Source organism: Triticum urartu, chromosome 6, assembly GCF_003073215.2.
Source record: "Triticum urartu cultivar G1812 chromosome 6, Tu2.1, whole genome shotgun sequence".
In the NCBI taxonomy this organism is placed as follows: domain Eukaryota; kingdom Viridiplantae; phylum Streptophyta; class Magnoliopsida; order Poales; family Poaceae; genus Triticum; species Triticum urartu.
This window is the reverse complement of record NC_053027.1, coordinates 8,630,287-8,649,990: the sequence shown is the minus strand read 5'-3', so window position 1 is coordinate 8,649,990 and position 19,704 is coordinate 8,630,287. Positions and strand designations below refer to the sequence as shown.

Below are 19,704 nucleotides of genomic sequence, written 5' to 3'. Positions count from 1 at the left end.
TTCTGTGCCAAACTCGTAATTCAGATATTCATCTCTATGATCATATCATAGATCTTTTATCCTCTTGTCACGACGATCTTTCAACTTCACCCTGAAATTACTTGAACCTTTCAATAATTTAGACTCGTGATTCATCAAGTTAATATACTCAACATCTACTCAAATCATCTGTGAAGTAAGAACATAACGATATCCACTACACGCCTCAGCACTCATTGGACTGCACACATCAAAATGTATTACTTCCAACAAGTTGCTTTCTAGTTCCATTTTACTGAAAACGAGGCTTCCAGTCATCTTGCCCATGTGGTATGATTTGCATGTCTCAAGTGATTCAAAATCAAGTGAGTCCAAACGATCCATCTGTATAGAGTTTCTTCATGCATATCTACCAACAAACATGGTTCGCATGTCTCAATCCTTTCAAAAATGAGTGAGTCCAAAGATCCATCAACATGGAGCTTCTTCATGCGTTTTATACCGATATGACTTAAGTGGCAGTGCCACAAGTAGGTGGTACTATCATTACTATCTTATATCTTTTGGCATGAACATGTGTATCACTATGATCAAGATTCAATGAACCATTCATTTTAGGTGCAAGACCATTGAAGGTATTATTCAAATAAACAGAGTAAACGTTATTCTCCTTAAATGAATAACCGTATTGCGATAGACATAATCCAATCATGTCTATGCTCAACGCAAACACCAATCTCGATGGTAGAGGGAGCGTGCGATGCTTGATCATATCAACATTGGAAACACTTCCAACACATATCGTCAGCTCACCTTTAGCTAGTCTCCGTTTATTCCATAGCTTTTATTTCGAGTTACTAACACTTAGCAACCGAACCGGTATCTAATACCCTGGTGCTACTAGGAGTTCTAGTAAAGTACACATCAACACAATGTATATCCAATATACTTCTATCGACCTTGCCAGCCTTCTCATCTACCAAGTATCTAGGGTAATTCTGCTCTAGTGGATGTTCCCCTTATTACAGAAGCACTTAGTCTCGGGTTTGGGTTCAACCTTGGGTTTCTTCACTAGAGCAGCAGCTGAATTGCCGTTTCATGAAGTATCCCTTCTTGCCCTTGCCCTTCTTGAAACTAGTGGTTTCACCAACCATCAACAATTGATGCTCCTTCTTGATTTCTACTTTTGTGGTGTCAAACATCGCGAATATCTCAAGGATCATCATATATGTCCCTGATATATCATAGTTCATCATGAAGCTCTAGCAGCTTGGTGGTAATGACTTCGGAGAACCATCACTATTTCATCTGGAAGATCAACTCCCACTCGATTCAAGCGATTGTTGTACTCAGACAATCTGAGCACAAGTTCAACAATTGAGCTTTTCTCCCTTAGTTTGCAGGCTAAGAAAATCGTTGGAGGTCTTATACCTCTTGACGTGGGCACGAGCCTGAAATCCCAATTTCAGCCTTCGAAACATCTCATATGCTTCGCGACGTTTCAAAACGTCTTCGGTGCCTCAACTCTAAGCCGTTTAACTGAACTATCACGTAGTTATCAAAATGTGTATGTCAGATGTTCGCAACATCCATAGATAACGTTCGAGGTTCAGCACACTGAGCGGTGCATTAAGGACATAAGCCTTCTATGAAGCAATGAGGACAAACCTCAGTTTACGGACCTAGTCCGCATAATTACTACTATCAACTTTCAACTAAATTTTCTCTAGGAACATATCTAAACAGTAGAACTGAAGCGCGAGCTACGACATAATTTGCGAAGACCTTTTGACTATGTTCAGGATAATTAAGTTCATCTTGTGAACTCCCACTCAGATAGACATCCCTCTAGTCATCTAAGTGATTACATGATCCGAGTCAACTAGGCCGTGTCCGATCATCACGTGAGACAGACTAGTCAACATCGGTGAACATCTTCATGTTGATCGTATCTACCATACGACTCATGCTCGACCTTTCGGTCTCTTGTGTTCCGAGGCCATGTCTGTACATGCTAGGCTCGTCAAGTCAACCTAAGTGTTTCGCGTGTGTAAATCTGTCTTACACCCGTTGTATGTGAACGTTAGAATCTATCACACCCGATCATCACGTGGTGCTTCGAAACAACGAACTGTCGCAATGGTGCACAGTTAGGGGGAACACTTTCTTGAAATTATTATGAGGGATCATCTTATTTACTACCGTCGTTCTAAGCAAATAAGAAGTATAAACATGATAAACATCACATGCAATCAAATAGTGACATGATATGGCCATCATCACTTTGCTCCTCTTGATCTCCATCTTCGGGGCTCCATGATCATCATCGTCACCGGCATGACACCATGATCTCCATCATCATGATCTCCATCATCGTGTCTTCATGAAGTTGTCTCGTCAACTATTACTTCTACTACTACAGCTAACGGTTAGCAATAAAGTAAAGTAATTACATGACGTTTATGTTGACATGCAGGTCATAAATAAATTAAGACAACTCCTATGGCTCCTTCCGGTTGTCATACTCATCGACATGCAAGTCGTTTCCTATTACAAGAACATGATCAATCTCATACATCACATATATCATTCATCACATCCTTTTGGCCATATCACATCACATAGCATACCCTGCAAAAACAAGTTAGACGTCCTCTAATTGTTGTTTGCATGTTTTACGTGGCTGCTATGCGTTTCTAGCAAGAACGTTTCTTACCTACGCAAAAATCACAACGTGATATGCCAATTGCTATTTACCCTTCATAAGGACCCTTTTCATCGAATCTGATCCGACTAAAGTGGGAGAGACAGACACCCGCTAGCCACCTTATGCAACTAGTGCATGTCAATCGGTGGAACCAGTTCACGTAAGAGTACGTGTAAGGTCGGTCCGGGCCGCTTCATCCCACAATGCCGCCGAATCAAGATTGGACTAGTAACGGTAAGCATATTGAACAAAATCAACGCCCACAACTACTTTGTGTTCTACTCGTGCATAGAAACTACGCATAGACCTAGCTCATGATGCCACTGTTGGGGAACGTAGCAATAATTCAAAATTTTCCTACGTGTCACCAAGATCAATCTATGGAGTCATCTAGCAACGAGGGAGGAGTGGATCTACATACCCTTGTAGATCGCGCGCGGAAGCGTTCAAGAGAACGGGGTTGATGGAGTCGTACTCGTCGTGATCCAAATCACCGATGATCCTAGCGCCGAACGGACGGCACCTCCGCGTTCAACACACGTACGGAGCAGCGACGTCTCCTCCTTCTTGATCCAGCAAGGGGGAAGGAGAGGTTATGAGGAAGATGGCTCCAGCAGCACGACGGCGTGGTGGTGATGGAGCTGCAGTACTCCGGCAGGGCTTCGCCAAGCACTATGGAGGAGGAGGAGGTGTTGGAGAGGGAGAGGGAGGCACCAAAGGCAAGGGTGAGAGGTCCTCCTTCCCCACTATATATAGGGGGCCTAGGGGGGGCGGCCCTAGGAGATCCAATCTCCTAGGGGGGGCGGCGGCCAAGGGAGGAATCCCTCCTCCCCAAGGCAACCTAGGAGGTGCTTCCCCTTCTTAGGACTCTTCCTTTAGGGTTTCCCCACCCCTAGGCGCCAATGGGCCCTAGGGGAAGTGGCGCCCCAGACCACTTTGGGCTGGATCCCTTCCCACTTCAGCCCATGGGCCCTCCGGGATAGGTGGCCCCACCCGGTGGACTCCCGGGACCCTTCCGGTGGTCCCGGTACAATACCGGTGACCCGAAACTTGTCCCGATGGCCAAAATAGGACTTCCTATATATAATTCTTTACCTCCGGACCATTCCAGAACTCCTCGTGACGTCCGGGATCTCATCCGGGACTCCGAACAACATTCGGGTTACTGCATATACATATCCCTACAACCCTAGCGTCACCGAACCTTAAGTGTGTAGACCCTACGGGTTCGGGAGACATGTAGACATGACCGAGACGACTCTCCGGTCAATAACCAACAGCGGGATCTGGATACCCATGTTGGCTCCCACATGTTCCACGATGATCTCATCGGATGAACCACGATGTCAAGGACTTAATCAATCCCGTATACAATTCCCTTTGTCTAGCGGTACGTACTTGCCCGAGATTCGATCGTCGGTATCCCTTATACCTTGTTCAATCTCGTTACCGGCAAGTCTCTTTACTCGTTCCGTAACACATCATCCCGTGATCAACTCCTTGATCACATTGTGCACATTATGATGATGTCCTACCGAGTGGGCCCAGAGATACCTCTCCGTTTACACGGAGTGACAAATCCTAGTCTCGATTCATGCCAACCCAACAGACACTTTCGGAGATACCTGTAGTGTACCTTTATAGCCACCCAGTTACGTTGTGACGTTTGGCACACCCAAAGACTCCTACGGTATCCGGGAGTTGCACAATCTCATGGTCTAAGGAATGTACTTGACATTAGAAAAGCTTTAGCATACGAACTACATGATCTTGTGCTAGGCTTAGGATTGGGTCTTGTCCATCACATCATTCTCCTATGATGTGATCCCGTTATCAATGACATCCAATGTCCATGGTCAGGAAACCGTAACCATCTATTGATCACGGAGCTAGTCAACTAGAGGCTTACTAGGGACATGGTGTTGTCTATGTATCCACACATGTATCTGAGTTTCCTATCAATACAATTATAGCATGGATAATAAAGATTATCATGAACAAGGAAATATAATAATAACAATTTATTATTGCCTCTAGGGCATATTTCCAACAGTCTCCCACTTGCACTAGAGTCAATAATCTAGTTCACATCGATATGTGATTAACACTCAAGGTCACATCCCCATGTGACTAACACCCAAAGAGTTTACTAGAGTCAATAATCTAGTTCACATTACCATGTGATTAACACTCGATGAGTTCTGGGTTTGATCATGTTATGCTTGTGAGAGATGTTATAGTCAACGGGTCTGAATCTTTCAGATCCGTATGTACTTCGCAAATTTCTATGTCATCTTGTAGATGCAACTACTACGCTACATTTGGAGCTATTCCAAATAACTGTTCTACTATACGAATCCAGTTTACTACTCAGAATAATCTGGATTAGTGTCAAAGTTTGCATCGGCGTAACCCTTTACGACGAACTCTTTATCCACCTCCATAACCGAGAAACATATCCTTATTCCTCTAAGGATAATTTAGACCGCTATCTGGTGATCTACTCCTAGATTACCTTTGTACCCTCTTGCCAGATATGTGGCAAGGCACACATCAGGTGCGGTACTCAGCATGGCATACCGTATAGAGCCTATGACAAAAGCATAGGGGACGACCTTCGTCCTTCCTCTTTCTTCTGCCGTGGTCGAGCTTTAAGTCTTAACTTCATACCTTACAACTCAGGCAAGAACTCCTTCTTTGACTGATCCATCTTGAACACCTTCAAGATCATGTCAAGGTATGTGCTCATTTGAAAGTACATTAAGCGTTTTGATCTATCCTTATAGATCTTGATGCTCAATGTTCAAGTAGCTTAATCCAGGCTTTCCATTGAAAAACACTTTCCAAATAACCCTATATGCTTTCCAGAAATTCTACATCATTTCTGATCAACAATATACTCATCAGAAATTCTATAGTGCTCCCACTCACTTCTTTGGAAATACAAGTTTCTCATAAACTTTGTATAAACCCAAAATCTTTGATCATCTCATCAAAGCATACATTCCAACTCCGAGATGCTTACTCCAGTCCTTAGAAGGAATTGCTGGAGCTTTGCATACTTATTAGCATCTTTCAGGATTGACAAAACCTTCCGGTTGTATCACATACAACCTTTCCTCAAGAAAATCGTCGAGGAAACAATGTTTTGACATCCTATCTGCAAGATTTCATAAATAATGCAGTAATCGCTAATATAATTCCAACAGACTCTTAGCATCGCTACGAGTGAGAAAGTCTCATCGTAGTCAACTCCTTGAACTTGTCGGAAAACATCTTAACGACAAGTCGAGCTTTCTTAATGGTGATACTTACCATCATTGTCCGTCTTCCTTTTAAAATCCATATGTACCTAACAGCCTTACGACCATCAAGTAGTTCTTCCAAAGTCTACACTTTGTTTTCATATATGGATCCTCTCTCGGATTATATGGCCTCGAGCCATTTTGGAATCCAGGCCCACCATCGCTTCTCCATAGCTCGTAGGTTCATTGTTGTCTAGCAACATGACTTCCAAGACAGGATTACGTACCACTCTGAAGTAGTACGCATCCTTGTCATCCCACGAGGTTTGGTAGTGACTTGATCTGAAGTTTCATGATCACTATCATAAGCTTCCACTTCAATTGGTGTAGGTGCCACAGGAACAACTTCCTGTGCCCTGCCACACACTAGTTGAAGAGACGGTTCAATAACCTCATCAAGTCTCCACCATCCTCCCACTCAATTCTTTCGAGAGAAACTTTTCCTCGAGAAAGGACCCGATTCTAGAAACAATCCCTTATTGCTTTCGGATCTGAGACAGGAGGTATACCCAACTGTTTTGGGTGTCCTATGAAGATGCATTTATCCGCTTTGGGTTCGAGCTTATCAGCCTGAAACTTTTTCTGGGTTCGAGCTTATCAGCCTGAAACTTTTTCACATAAGCGTCGCAGCCCCAAACTTTTAAGAAATGACAGCTTAGGTTTCCCTAAACCATAGTTCATACGGTGTCATCTCGTCGGAATTACGTGGTGCCCCTTTTAAAGTGAATGTGGTTGTCTCTAATGCCTAACCCATAAACTATTGTGGTAATTCGATAAGAGACATCATGGTATGCATCATATCCAATAGGGTGCAGTTATGATGTTCGGACACACCATCACACTATGGTGTTCCAGGCTGTATCACTTGTGAAACAATTTCCACAATGTCTTAATTCTGTGCCAAACTCGTAATTCAGATATTCATCTCTATGATCATATCATAGATCTTTTATCCTCTTGTCACGACGATCTTTCAACTTCACCCTGAAATTACTTGAACCTTTCAATAATTCAGACTCGTGATTCATCAAGTAAATATACTCAACATCTACTCAAATCATCTGTGAAGTAAGAACATAACGATATCCACTACACGCCTCAGCACTCATTGGACTGCACACATCAAAATGTATTACTTCCAACAAGTTGCTTTCTAGTTCCATTTTACTGAAAACGAGACTTTCAGTCATCTTGCCCATGTGGTATGATTTGCATGTCTCAAGTGATTCAAAATCAAGTGAGTCCAAACGATCCATCTGTATAGAGTTTCTTCATGCATATCTACCAATAAACATGGTTCGCATGTCTCAATCCTTTCAAAAATGAGTGAGTCCAAAGATCCATCAACATGGAGCTTCTTCATGCGTTTTATACCGATATGACTTAAGTGGCAGTGCCACAAGTAGGTGGTACTATCATTACTATCTTATATCTTTTGGCATGAACATGTGTATCACTATGATCGAGATTCAATGAACCATTCATTTTAGGTGCAAGACCATTGAAGGTATTATTCAAATAAATAGAGTAACCATTATTCTCCTTAAATGAATAACCGTATTGCGATAGACATAATCCAATCATGTCTATGCTCAACACAAACACCAATCTCGATGGTAGAAGGAGCGTACGATATTTGATTATATCAACATTGGAAACACTTCCAACACATACCATCAGCTCACCTTTAGCTAGTCTCCGTTTATTCTGTAGCTTTTATTTCGAGTTACTAACACTTAGCAACCGAACCGGTATCTAATACCCTGGTGCTACTAGGAGTACTAGTAAAGTACACATCAACACAATGTATATCCAATATACTTCTATCGACCTTGCCAGCCTTCTCATCTACCAAGTATCTAGGGTAATACTGCTCCAGTGGCTGTTCCCCTTATTACAGAAGCACTTAGTCTCGGGTTTGGGTTCAACCTTGGGTTTCTTCACTAGAGCAGCAGCTGATTTGCCGTTTCATGAAGTATCCCTTCTTGCCCTTGCCCTTCTTGAAACTAGTGGTTTCACCAACCATCAACAATTGATGCTCCTTCTTGATTTCTACTTTTGCGGTGTCAAACATCGCGAATATCTCAAGGATCATCATATATGTCCTCGATATATTATAGTTCATCACGAAGCTCTAGCAGCTTGGTGGTAATGACTTCGGAGAAACATCACTATCTTATCTGGAAGATCAACTCCCACTTGATTCAAGCGATTGTTGTACTCAGACAATCTGAGCACAAGTTCAACAATTGAGCTTTTCTCCCTTAGTTTGCAGGCTAAGAAAATCGTCGGAGGTCTTATACCTCTTGACGTGGGCACAAGCCTGAAATCCCAATTTCAGCCCTCAAAACATCTCATATGTTTTGCGACGTTTCAAAAACGTCTTTGGTGCCTCAATTCTAAACCGTTTAACTGAACTATCACGTAGTTCTCAAAATGTGTATGTCAAATGTTCGCAACATCCACAGACAACGTTCGAGGTTCAGCACACTGAGCGGTGCATTAAGGACGTAAGCCTTCTAGGAAGCAATGAGGACAATCCTCAGTTTACGGACCTAGTCCGCATAATTGCTACTATCAACTTTCAACTAATTTTTCTCTAGGAACATATCTAAACAGTAGAACTATAGCGTGAGCTACGACATAATTTGCAAAATCCTTTTGACTATGTTCAGGATAATTAAGTTCATCTTATGAACTCCCACTTAGATAGACATCCCTCTAGTCATCTAAGTGATTAAATGATCTGAGTCAACTAGGCCGTGTCCGATCATCACGTGAGACGGACTAGTCAACGTCGGTGAACATCTTCATGTTGATCGTATCTACCATACGACTCATGCTCGAACTTTCGGTCTTCTGTGTTCCGAGGCCATGTCTATACACATGCTAGGCTCGTCAAGTCAACCTAAGTGTTTGCATGTGTAAATCTGTCTTACACCCGTTGTATGTGAACGTTTGGATCAAACACCCGATCATCACGTGGTGCATTGAAACAACGAACTGTCGCAACGGTGCACAGTTAGGGGGAACACTTTCTTGAAATTTTAATGAGGGATCATCTTATTTACTACCGTCGTTCTAAGCAAATAAGATGTATAAACATGATAAACATCACATGCAATCAAATAGTGACATGATATGGCCAATATCATATTGCTCCTTTTGATCTCCATCTTCGGGCTCCATGATATTCTTGTCACCGGCATGACACCATGATCTCCATCATCATGATCTCCATTATCGTGTCTCCATGAAGTTGTCACGTCATCTATTACTTCTACTACTATGGCTAACGCTTTAGCAATAAAGTCAAGTAATTACATGACGTTTATATTGACTCGCAGGTCATAAATAAATAAAGACAACTCCTATGGCTCCTGCCGGTTGTCATACTCATCGACATGCAAGTCGTGATTCCTATTACAAGAACATGATCAATCTCATACATCAGATATATCATTCATCACATCCTTTTGGCCATATCACATCACATAGCATACCCTGCAAAAACAAGTTAGACGTCCTCTAATTGTTGTTTGCATGTTTTACGTGGCTGCTATGGGTTTCTAGCAAGAACGTTTCTTACCTACGCAAAAACCACAACGTGATATGCCAATTGCTATTTACCCTTCATAAGGACCCTTTTCATCGAATCCGATCCGACTAAAGTGGGAGAGACAGACATCCGCCAGCCACCTAATGCAACTAGTGCATGTCAGTCGGTGGAACCGGTCTCACGTAAGCATACGTGTAAGGTTGGTCCGGGCCGCTTCATCCCACGATGCCGCCGAATCAAGATAAGACTAGTAACGGCAAGCATATTGAACAAAATCAACGCCCACAACTACTTTGTGTTCTACTCGTGCATAGAATCTACGCAATAGACCTGGCTCTGATGCCACTGTTGGGTAACGTAGCAGAAATTCAAAATTTTCCTACGTGTCACCAAGATCTATCTATGGAGTCATCTAGCAACGAGGGAGGAGTGGATCTACATACCCTTGTAGATCGCGCGCGGAAGCGTTCAAGAGAACGGGGTTGATGGAGTCGTACTCGTCGTGATCCAAATCACCGATGATCCTAGCGCCGAACGGACGGCACCTCCGCGTTCAACACACATACGGAGCAGCGACGTCTCCTCCTTCTTGATCCAGCAAGGGGGAAGGAGAGGTTGATGGAAGATGGCTCCACAGCAGCACGACGGCGTGGTGGTGTGGAGCTGCAGTACTCCGGCAGGGCTTCGCTAAGCACTATGGAGGAGGAGGAGGTGTTGGAGAGGGAGAGGGAGGCACCAAAGGCAAGGGTGAGAGGTCCTCCCTTCCCCCCACTATATATAGGGGGCCTAGGGGGGGCGCCGCCCTAGGAGATCCAATCTCCTAGGGGGGGCGGCGGCCAAGGGAGGAATCCCTCCTCCCCAAGGCACCTAGGAGGTGCCTTCCCCTTCTAGGACTCTTCCTTTAGGGTTTCCCCCACCCTAGGCGCATGGGCCCTAGGGGGAAGTGTTGGAAATATGCCCTAGAGGCAATAATAAATTAGTTATTATTATATTTCCTTGTTCATGATAATCGTTTATTATCCATGCTAGAATTGTATTGATAGGAAACTCAGATACATGTGTGGATACATAGACAACACCATGTCCCTAGTAAGCCTCTAGTTGACTAGCTCGTTGATCAATAGATGGTTACGGTTTCCTGACCATGGACATTGGATGTCGTTGATAACGGGATCACATCATTAGGAGAATGATGTGATGGACAAGACCCAATCCTAAGCATAGCACTAGATCGTGTAGTTCGTATGCTAAAGCTTTTCTAATGTCAAGTATCATTTCCTTAGACCATGAGATTGTGCAACTCCCGGATACCGTAGGAGTGCTTTGGGTGTGCCAAACGTCACAACGTAACTGGGTGGCTATAAAGGTGCACTACGGGTATCTCCGAAAGTGTCTGTTGAGTTGGCACGAATCGAGACTGGGATTTGTCACTCCGTGTGACGGAGAGGTATCTCTGGGCCCACTCGGTAGGACATCATCATAATGTGCACAATGTGATCAAGGAGTTGATCACGGGATGATGTGTTACGGAACGAGTAAAGAGACTTGCCGGTAACGAGATTGAACAAGGTATCGGGATACCGACGATCGAATCTCGGGCAAGTATCGTACCGATAGACAAAGGGAATTGTATACGGGATTGATTAAGTCCTTGACATCGTGGTTCATCCGATGAGATCATCGTGGAGCATGTGGGAGCCAACATGGGTATCCAGATCCCGCTGTTGGTTATTGACCGGAGAACGTCTCGGTCATGTCTGCATGGTTCCCGAACCCGTAGGGTCTACACACTTAAGGTTCGATGACGCTAGGGTTATAAAGGAAGTTTGTATGTGGTTACCGAATGTTGTTCGGAGTCCCGGATGAGATCCCGGACGTCACGAGGAGTTCCGGAATGGTCCGGAGGTAAAGATTTATATATGGGAAGTCCTGTTTTGGTCACCGGACAAGTTTCGGGGTCACCGGTATTGTACCGGGACCACCGGAAGGGTCCCGGGGGTCCACCGGGTGGGGCCACCTGCCCCGGGGGGCCACATGGGCTGTAGGGGGTGCGCCTTGGCCTATATGGGCCAAGGGCACCAGCCCCAAGAGGCCCATGCGCCAAGAGATGAGGGATAGGAAGAGTCCTAAAGGGGGAAGGCACCTCCGAGGTGCCTTGGGGAGGAGGGACTCCTCCTAGCCGCACCCTTCCTTGGAGGAAGGGCCAAGGCTGCGCCTCCCCCCTCTCCCTTGCCCCTATATATATGTGGGGGGTGGGAGGGCAGCCATACCAATGTTCTGGTGCAGCCCTCCCCTTCTCCCAAGTCCTTCTCCTCTCCCGTGGTGCTTGGCGAAGCCCTGCAGGATTGCCACGCTCCTCCACCACCACCACGCCGTTGTGCTGCTGCTGGATGGAGTCTTCCTCAACCTCTCCCTCTCTCCTTGCTGGATCAAGGCATGGGAGACGTCTCCCTTCCGTACGTGTGTTGAACGCGGAGCTGCCGTCCGTTCGGCGCTAGGATCATCGGTGATTTGAATCACGACGAGTACGACTCCATCAACCCCGTTCTCTTGAACGCTTCCGCTTAGCGATCTACAAGGGTATGTAGATGCACTCTCCTTCCCCTCGTTGCTAGTCTCTCCATAGATTGATCTTGGTGACACGTAGGAAAATTTTGAATTTCTATGCTACGTTACCCAACAGTGGCATCTGAGCTAGGTCTATTGCGTAGATTCTATGCACGAGTAGAACACAAAGTAGTTGTGGGCGTTGATTTTGTTCAATATGCTTGCCGTTACTAGTCTTATCTTGATTCGGCGGCATCGTGGGATGAAGCGGCCCGGACCAACCTTACACGTACGCTTACGTGAGACCGGTTCCACCGACTGACATGCACTAGTTGCATTAGGTGGCTGGCGGGTGTCTGTCTCTCCCACTTTAGTCGGATCGGATTCGATGAAAAGGGTCCTTATGAAGGGTAAATAGCAATTGGCATATCACGTTGTGGTTTTTGCGTAGGTAAGAAACGTTCTTGCTAGAAACCCATAGCAGCCACGTAAAACATGCAAACAACAATTAGAGGACGTCTAACTTGTTTTTGCAGGGTATGCTATGTGATGTGATATGGCCAAAAGGATGTGATGAATGATATATGTGATGTATGAGATTGATCATGTTCTTGTAATAGGAATCACGACTTGCATGTCGATGAGTATGACAACCGGCAGGAGCCATAGGAGTTGTCTTTATTTATTTATGACCTGCGTGTCAATAAACGTCATGTAATTACTTTACTTTATTGCTAAAGCGTTAGCCATAGTAGTAGAAGTAATAGATGACGTGACAACTTCATGGAGACACGATGATGGAGATCATGATGATGGAGATCATGGTGTCATGCCGGTGACAACGATGATCATGGAGCCCCGAAGATGGAGATCAAAAGGAGCAATATGATATTGGCCATATCATGTCACTATTTGATTGCATGTGATGTTTATCATGTTTATACATCTTATTTGCTTAGAACGACGGTAGTAAATAAGATGATCCCTCATTAAAATTTCAAGAAAGTGTTCCCCCTAACTGTGCACCGTTGCGACAGTTCGTTGTTTCAATGCACCACGTGATGATCGGGTGTTTGATTCAAACGTTCACATACAACGGGTGTAAGACAGATTTACACATGCAAACACTTAGGTTGACTTGACGAGCCTAGCATGTGTATAGACATGGCCTCGGAACACAGAAGACCGAAAGGTCGAGCATGAGTCGTATGGAAGATACGATCAACATGAAGATGTTCACCGACGTTGACTAGTCCGTCTCACGTGATGATCGGACACGGCCTAGTTGACTCGGATCATGTAATCACTTAGATGACTAGAGGGATGTCTATCTAAGTGGGAGTTCATAAGATGAACTTAATTATCCTGAACATAGTCAAAAGGATTTTGCAAATTATGTCGTAGCTCGCTTAGTTCTACTGTTTAGATATGTTCCTAGAGAAAAATTAGTTGAAAGTTGATAGTAGCAATTATGCGGACTAGGTCCGTAAACTGAGGATTGTCCTCATTGCTTCATAGAAGGCTTATGTCCTTAATGCACCGCTCAGTGTGCTGAACCTCGAACGTTGTCTGTGGATGTTGCGAACATCTGACATACACATTTTGATAACTACGTGATAGTTCAGTTAAACGGTTTAGAGTTGAGGCACCGAAGACGTTTTTGAAACGTCGCAAAACATATGAGATGTTTTGAGGGCTGAAATTGGGATTTCAGGCTCGTGCCCACGTCAAGAGGTATAAGACCTCCGACGATTTTCTTAGCCTGCAAACTAAGGGAGAAAAGCTCAATTGTTGAGCTTGTGCTCAGATTGTCTGAGTACAACAATCGCTTGAATCGAGTGGGAGTTGATCTTCCAGATGAGAAAGTGATGTTTCTCCGAAGTCATTACCACCAAGCTGCTAGAGCTTCGTGATGAACTATGATATATCAGGGACATATATGATGATCCTTGAGATATTCGCGATGTTTGACACCACAAAAGTAGAAATCAAGAAGGAGCATCAATTGTTGATGGTTGGTGAAACCACTAGTTTCAAGAAGGGCAAGGGCAAGAAGGGATACTTCATGAAACGACAAATCAGCTGCTGCTCTAGTGAAGAAACCCAAGGTTGAACCCAAACCCGAGGCTAAGTGCTTCTGTAATAAGGGGAACAGCCACTGGAGTAGAATTACCCTAGATACTTGGTAGATGAGAAGGCTGGCAAGGTCATTAGACGTATATTGGATATACATTGTGTTAATGTGTACTTTATAGTACTCCTAGTAGCACTAGGGTAATTAGATACCGGTTCGGTTGCTAAGTGTTAGTAACTCGAAATAAAAGCTACGGAATAAACGGAGACTAGCTAAAGGTGAGCTGATGATATGTGTTGGAAGTGTTTCCAATGTTGATAATCAAATATCGTACGCTCCTTCTACCATCGAGATTGGTGTTTGTGTTGAGCATAGACATGATTGGATTATGTCTATCGCAATATGGTTATTCATTTAAGGAGAATAATGGTTACTCTGTTTATTTGAATAATACCTTCAATGGTCTTACACCTAAAATGAATGGTTTATTGAATCTCGATCGTAGTGATACACATGTTCATGCCAAAAGATAGTAATGATAGTACCACCTACTTGTGGCACTGCCACGTAAGTCATATCGGTATAAAACGCATGAAGAAGCTCCATGTTGATGGATCTTTGGGCTCACTCGTTTTTGAAAAGTTTGAGACATGCGAACCATGTCTATTGGTGTATATGCATGAAGAAACTCCATGCAAATGGACCGTTTGGACTCACTTGATTTTGAATCACTTGAGACATGCAAATCATACCACATGGGCAAGATGACTGAAAGCCTCGTTTTCAGTAAAATGGAACTAGAAAGCAACTTGTTGGAAGTAATACATTTTGATGTGTGCAGTCCAATGAGTGCTGAGGCATGTAGTGGATATCGTTATGTTCTTTCTTCACAGATGATTTGAGTAGATGTTGAGTACATTTACTTGATGAATCACGAGTCTGAATTATTGAAAGGTTCAAGTAATTTCAGTGTGAAGTTGAAAGATCGTCGTGACAAGAGGATAAAAGATCTATGATATGATCATAGAGATGAATATCTGAATTACGAGTTTGGCACAAAATTAAGACATTGTGGAAATGTTTCACAACTAATACAGCCTGGAACACCATAGTGTGATGGTGTGTCCGAACATCATAACTGCACCCTATTGGATATGATGCATACCATGATGTCTCTTATCGAATTACCGAATAGTTTATGGGTTAGGCATTAGAGACAACCACATTCACTTTAAATAGGGCACCACGTAATTCCGATGATGACACCGTATGAACTATGGTTTAGAGAAACCTAAGCTGTCATTTCTTAAAAGTTTGGGGCTGCGACGCTTATGTGAAAAGTTTCAGGCTGATAAGCTCGAACCCAAAGCGGATAAATGCATCTTCATAGGACACCCAAAACAGTTGGGTATACCTCCTGTCTCAGATCCGAAAGCAATAAGGGATTGTTTCTAGAATCGGGTCCTTTCTCGAGGAAAAGTTTCTCTCGAAAGAATTGAGTGGGAGGATGGTGGAGACTTGATGAGGTTATTGAACCGTCTCTTCAACTAGTGTGTGGCAGGGCACAGGAAGTTGTTCCTGTGGCACCTACACCAATTGAAGTGGAAGCTTATGATAGTGATCATGAAACTTCAGATCAAGTCACTACCAAACCTCGTGGGATGACAAGGATGCGTACTACTTCAGAGTGGTACGTAATCCTGTCTTGGAAGTCATGTTGCTAGACAACAATGAACCTACGAGCTATGGAGAAGCGATGGTGGGCCCGGATTCCGATAAATGGCTCGAGGCCATAAAATCCGAGAGAGGATCCATGTATGAAAACAAAGTGTAGACTTTGGCAGAACAGCTCGATGGTCGTAAGGCTGTTGAGTGCAGATGGATTTTAAAAGGAAGACGGACAATGATGGTAAATGTCACCATTAAGAAAGCTCGACTTGTCGTTAAGATGTTTTCCGACAAGTTCAAGGAGTTGACTACGATGAGACTTTCTCACTCGTAGCGATGCTAAGAGTCTGTTGGAATTATATTAAGATTACTGCATTATTTATGAAATCTTGCAGATAGGATGTCAAAACATTGTTTCCTCGACGATTTTCTTGAGGAAAGGTTGTATGTGATACAACCGGAAGGTTTTGTCAATCCTGAAAGATGCTAATAAGTATGCAAAGCTCCAGCAATCCTTCTAAGGACTGGAGTAAGCATCTCGGAGTTGGAATGTATGCTTTGATGAGATGATCAAAGATTTTGGGTTTATACAAAGTTTATGAGAAACTTGTATTTCCAAAGAAGTGAGTGGGAGCACTATAGAATTTCTGATGAGTATATGTTATGGATCAGAAATGATGTAGAATTTCTGGAAAGCATATAGGGTTATTTGGAAAGTGTTTTTCAATGGAAAGCCTGGATTAAGCTACTTGAACATTGAGCATCAAGATCTATAAGGATAGATCAAAACGCTTAATGGTACTTTCAAATGAGCACATACCTTGACATGATCTTGAAGGTGTTCAAGATGGATCAGTCAAAGAAGGAGTTCTTGCCTGAGTTGTAAGGTATGAAGTTAAGACTTAAAGCTCGACCACGGCAGAATAGAGAGAAAGGACGAAGGTCGTCCCCTATGCTTAAGACATAGGCTCTACAGTATGCTATGCTGTGTACCGCACCTGAAGTGTGCCTTGCCATGAGTCAGTCAAGGGGTACAAGAGTGATCCAAGAATGGATCACAGACAGCGGTCAAAGTTATCCTTAGTAACTAGTGGACTAAGGAATTTTCTCGATTATGGAGGTGATAGAGTTCGACGTAAAGAGTTACGTCGATGCAAGCTTAACACCTATCGGATAGCTCTGAGTAGAGATACCGGATACGTATAATGGAGCAACAATTTAGAATAGCTCCAAGTAGAACAGTTATTTGAATAGCTCCAAATGTAGGCGTAGTAGTTGCATCTACAAGATGAATTTGCGAAGTACATACGGATCTAAATGTTGCAGACCCGTTGACTAACCTCTCTCACAAGCACATGATCAAACCAGAACTCATCGAGTGTTAATCACATGGTAATGTGAACTAGATTATTGACTCTAGTAAACTCTTTGGGTGTTAGTCACATGGGGATGTGACCTTGAGTGTTAATCACATATCGATGTGAACTGGATTATTGACTCTAGTGCAAGTGGGAGAACTGTTGGAAATATGCCCTAGAGGCAATAATAAATTAGTTATTATTATATTTCCTTGTTCATGATAATCGTTTATTATCCATGCTAGAATTGTATTGATAGGAAACTCAGATACATGTGTGGATACATAGACAACACCATGTCCCTAGTAAGCCTCTAGTTGACTAGCTCGTTGATCAATAGATGGTTACGGTTTCCTGACCATGGACATTGGATGTCGTTGATAACGGGATCACATCATTAGGAGAATGATGTGATGGACAAGACCCAATCCTAAGCATAGCACTAGATTGTGTAGTTCGTATGCTAAAGCTTTTCTAATGTCAAGTATCATTTCCTTAGACCATGAGATTGTGCAACTCCCGGATACCGTAGGAGTGCTTTGGGTGTGCCAAACGTCACAACGTAACTGGGTGACTATAAAGGTGCACTACGGGTATCTCCGAAAGTGTCTGTTGGGTTGGCACGAATCGAGACTGGGATTTGTCACTCCGTGTGAACGGAGAGGTATCTCTGGGCCCACTCGGTAGGACATCATCATAATGTGCACAATGTGATCAAGGAGTTGATCACGGGATGATGTGTTACGGAACGAGTAAAGAGACTTGCCGGTAACGAGATTGAACAAGGTATCGGGATACCGACGATCGAATCTCGGGCAAGTATCGTACCGATAGACAAAGGGAATTGTATACGGGATTGATTAAGTCCTTGACATCGTGGTTCATCCGATGAGATCATCGTGGAACATGTGGGAGCCAACATGGGTATCCAGATCCCGCTGTTGGTTATTGACCGAGAACGTCTCGGTCATGTCTGCATGGTTCCCGAACCCGTAGGGTCTACACACTTAAGGTTCGATGACGCTAGGGTTATAAAGGAAGTTTGTATGTGGTTACCGAATGTTGTTCGGAGTCCCGGATGAGATCCCGGACGTCACGAGGAGTTCCGGAATGGTCCGGAGGTAAAGATTTATATATGGGAAGTCCTGTTTTGGTCACCGGACAAGTTTCGGGGTCACCGGTATTGTACCGGGACCACCGGAAGGGTCCCGGGGGTCCACCGGGTGGGGCCACCTGCCCCGGGGGGCCACATGGGCTGTAGGGGGTGCGCCTTGGCCTATATGGGCCAAGGGCACCAGCCCCAAGAGGCCCATGCGCCAAGGATAAGGAAAGGAAGAGTCCTAAAGGGGGAAGGCACCTCCAAGGTGCCTTGGGGAGGAGGGACTCCTCCTAGCCGCACCCTTCCTTGGAGGAAGGGCCAAGGCTGCGCCTCCCCCCTCTCCCTTGCCCCTATATATATGTGGGGGTGGGAGGGCAGCCATACCAATGTTTCTGGTGCAGCCCTCCCCTTCTCCCAAGTCCTTCTCCTCTCCCGTGGTGCTTGGCGAAGCCCTGCAGGATTGCCACGCTCCTCCACCACCACCACGCCGTTGTGCTGCTGCTGGATGGAGTCTTCCTCAACCTCTCCCTCTCTCCTTGCTGGATCAAGGCGTGGGAGACGTCTCCGTTCCGTACGTGTGTTGAACGCGGAGGTGTCGTCCGTTCGGCGCTAGGATCATCGGTGATTTGAATCACGACGAGTACGACTCCATCAACCCCGTTCACTTGAACGCTTCCGCTTAGCGATCTACAAGGGTATGTAGATGCACTCTCCTTCCCTCGTTGCTAGTCTCTCCATAGATAGATCTTGGTGACACGTAGGAAAATTTTGAATTTCTGCTACGTTACCCAACAGGAAGTGGCGCCCCAGCCCACTTTGGGCTGGATCCCTTCCCACTTCAGCCCATGGGGCCCTCCGGGATAGGTGGCCCCACCCGGTGGACCCCCGGGACCCTTCCGGTGGTCCCGGTACAATACCGGTGACCCCGAAACTTGTCCCGATGGCCGAAATAGCACTTCCTATATATAATTCTTTACCTCCGGACCATTCCGGAACTCTTCGTGACGTCCGGGATCTCATCCAGGACTCCGAACAACATTCGGATTACTGCATATACATATCCCTACAACCCTAGCGTCACCAAACCTTAAGTGTGTAGACCCTACGGGTTCGGGAACCATGTAGACATGACCGAGACGTTCTCTGGTCAATAACCAACAGCGGGATCTGGATACCCATGTTGGCTCCCACATGTTCCACGATGATCTTATCGGATGAACCACGATGTCAAGGACTTAATCAATCCCGTATGCAATTCCCTTTGTCTATCGGTACGATACTTGCCCGAGGTTCGATCGTTGGTATCCTGATACCTTGTTCAATCTCATTACCGGCAAGTCTCTTTACTCGTTCCGTAACACATCATCCCGTGATCAACTCCTTGATCACATTGTGCACATTATGATGA

The 19,704-nt window shown here is 44.5% G+C and overlaps 1 protein-coding gene across 1 annotated transcript in view; it reads right to left on the bottom strand.

Moving 5' to 3' along the window:
- The window catches only part of LOC125516349 (L-type lectin-domain containing receptor kinase SIT1-like), a 54,016-nt gene that overhangs the window by 24,536 nt on the left and 9,776 nt on the right, over positions 1–19,704 (bottom strand). The gene's annotated exons all lie outside the window — the stretch shown is intronic.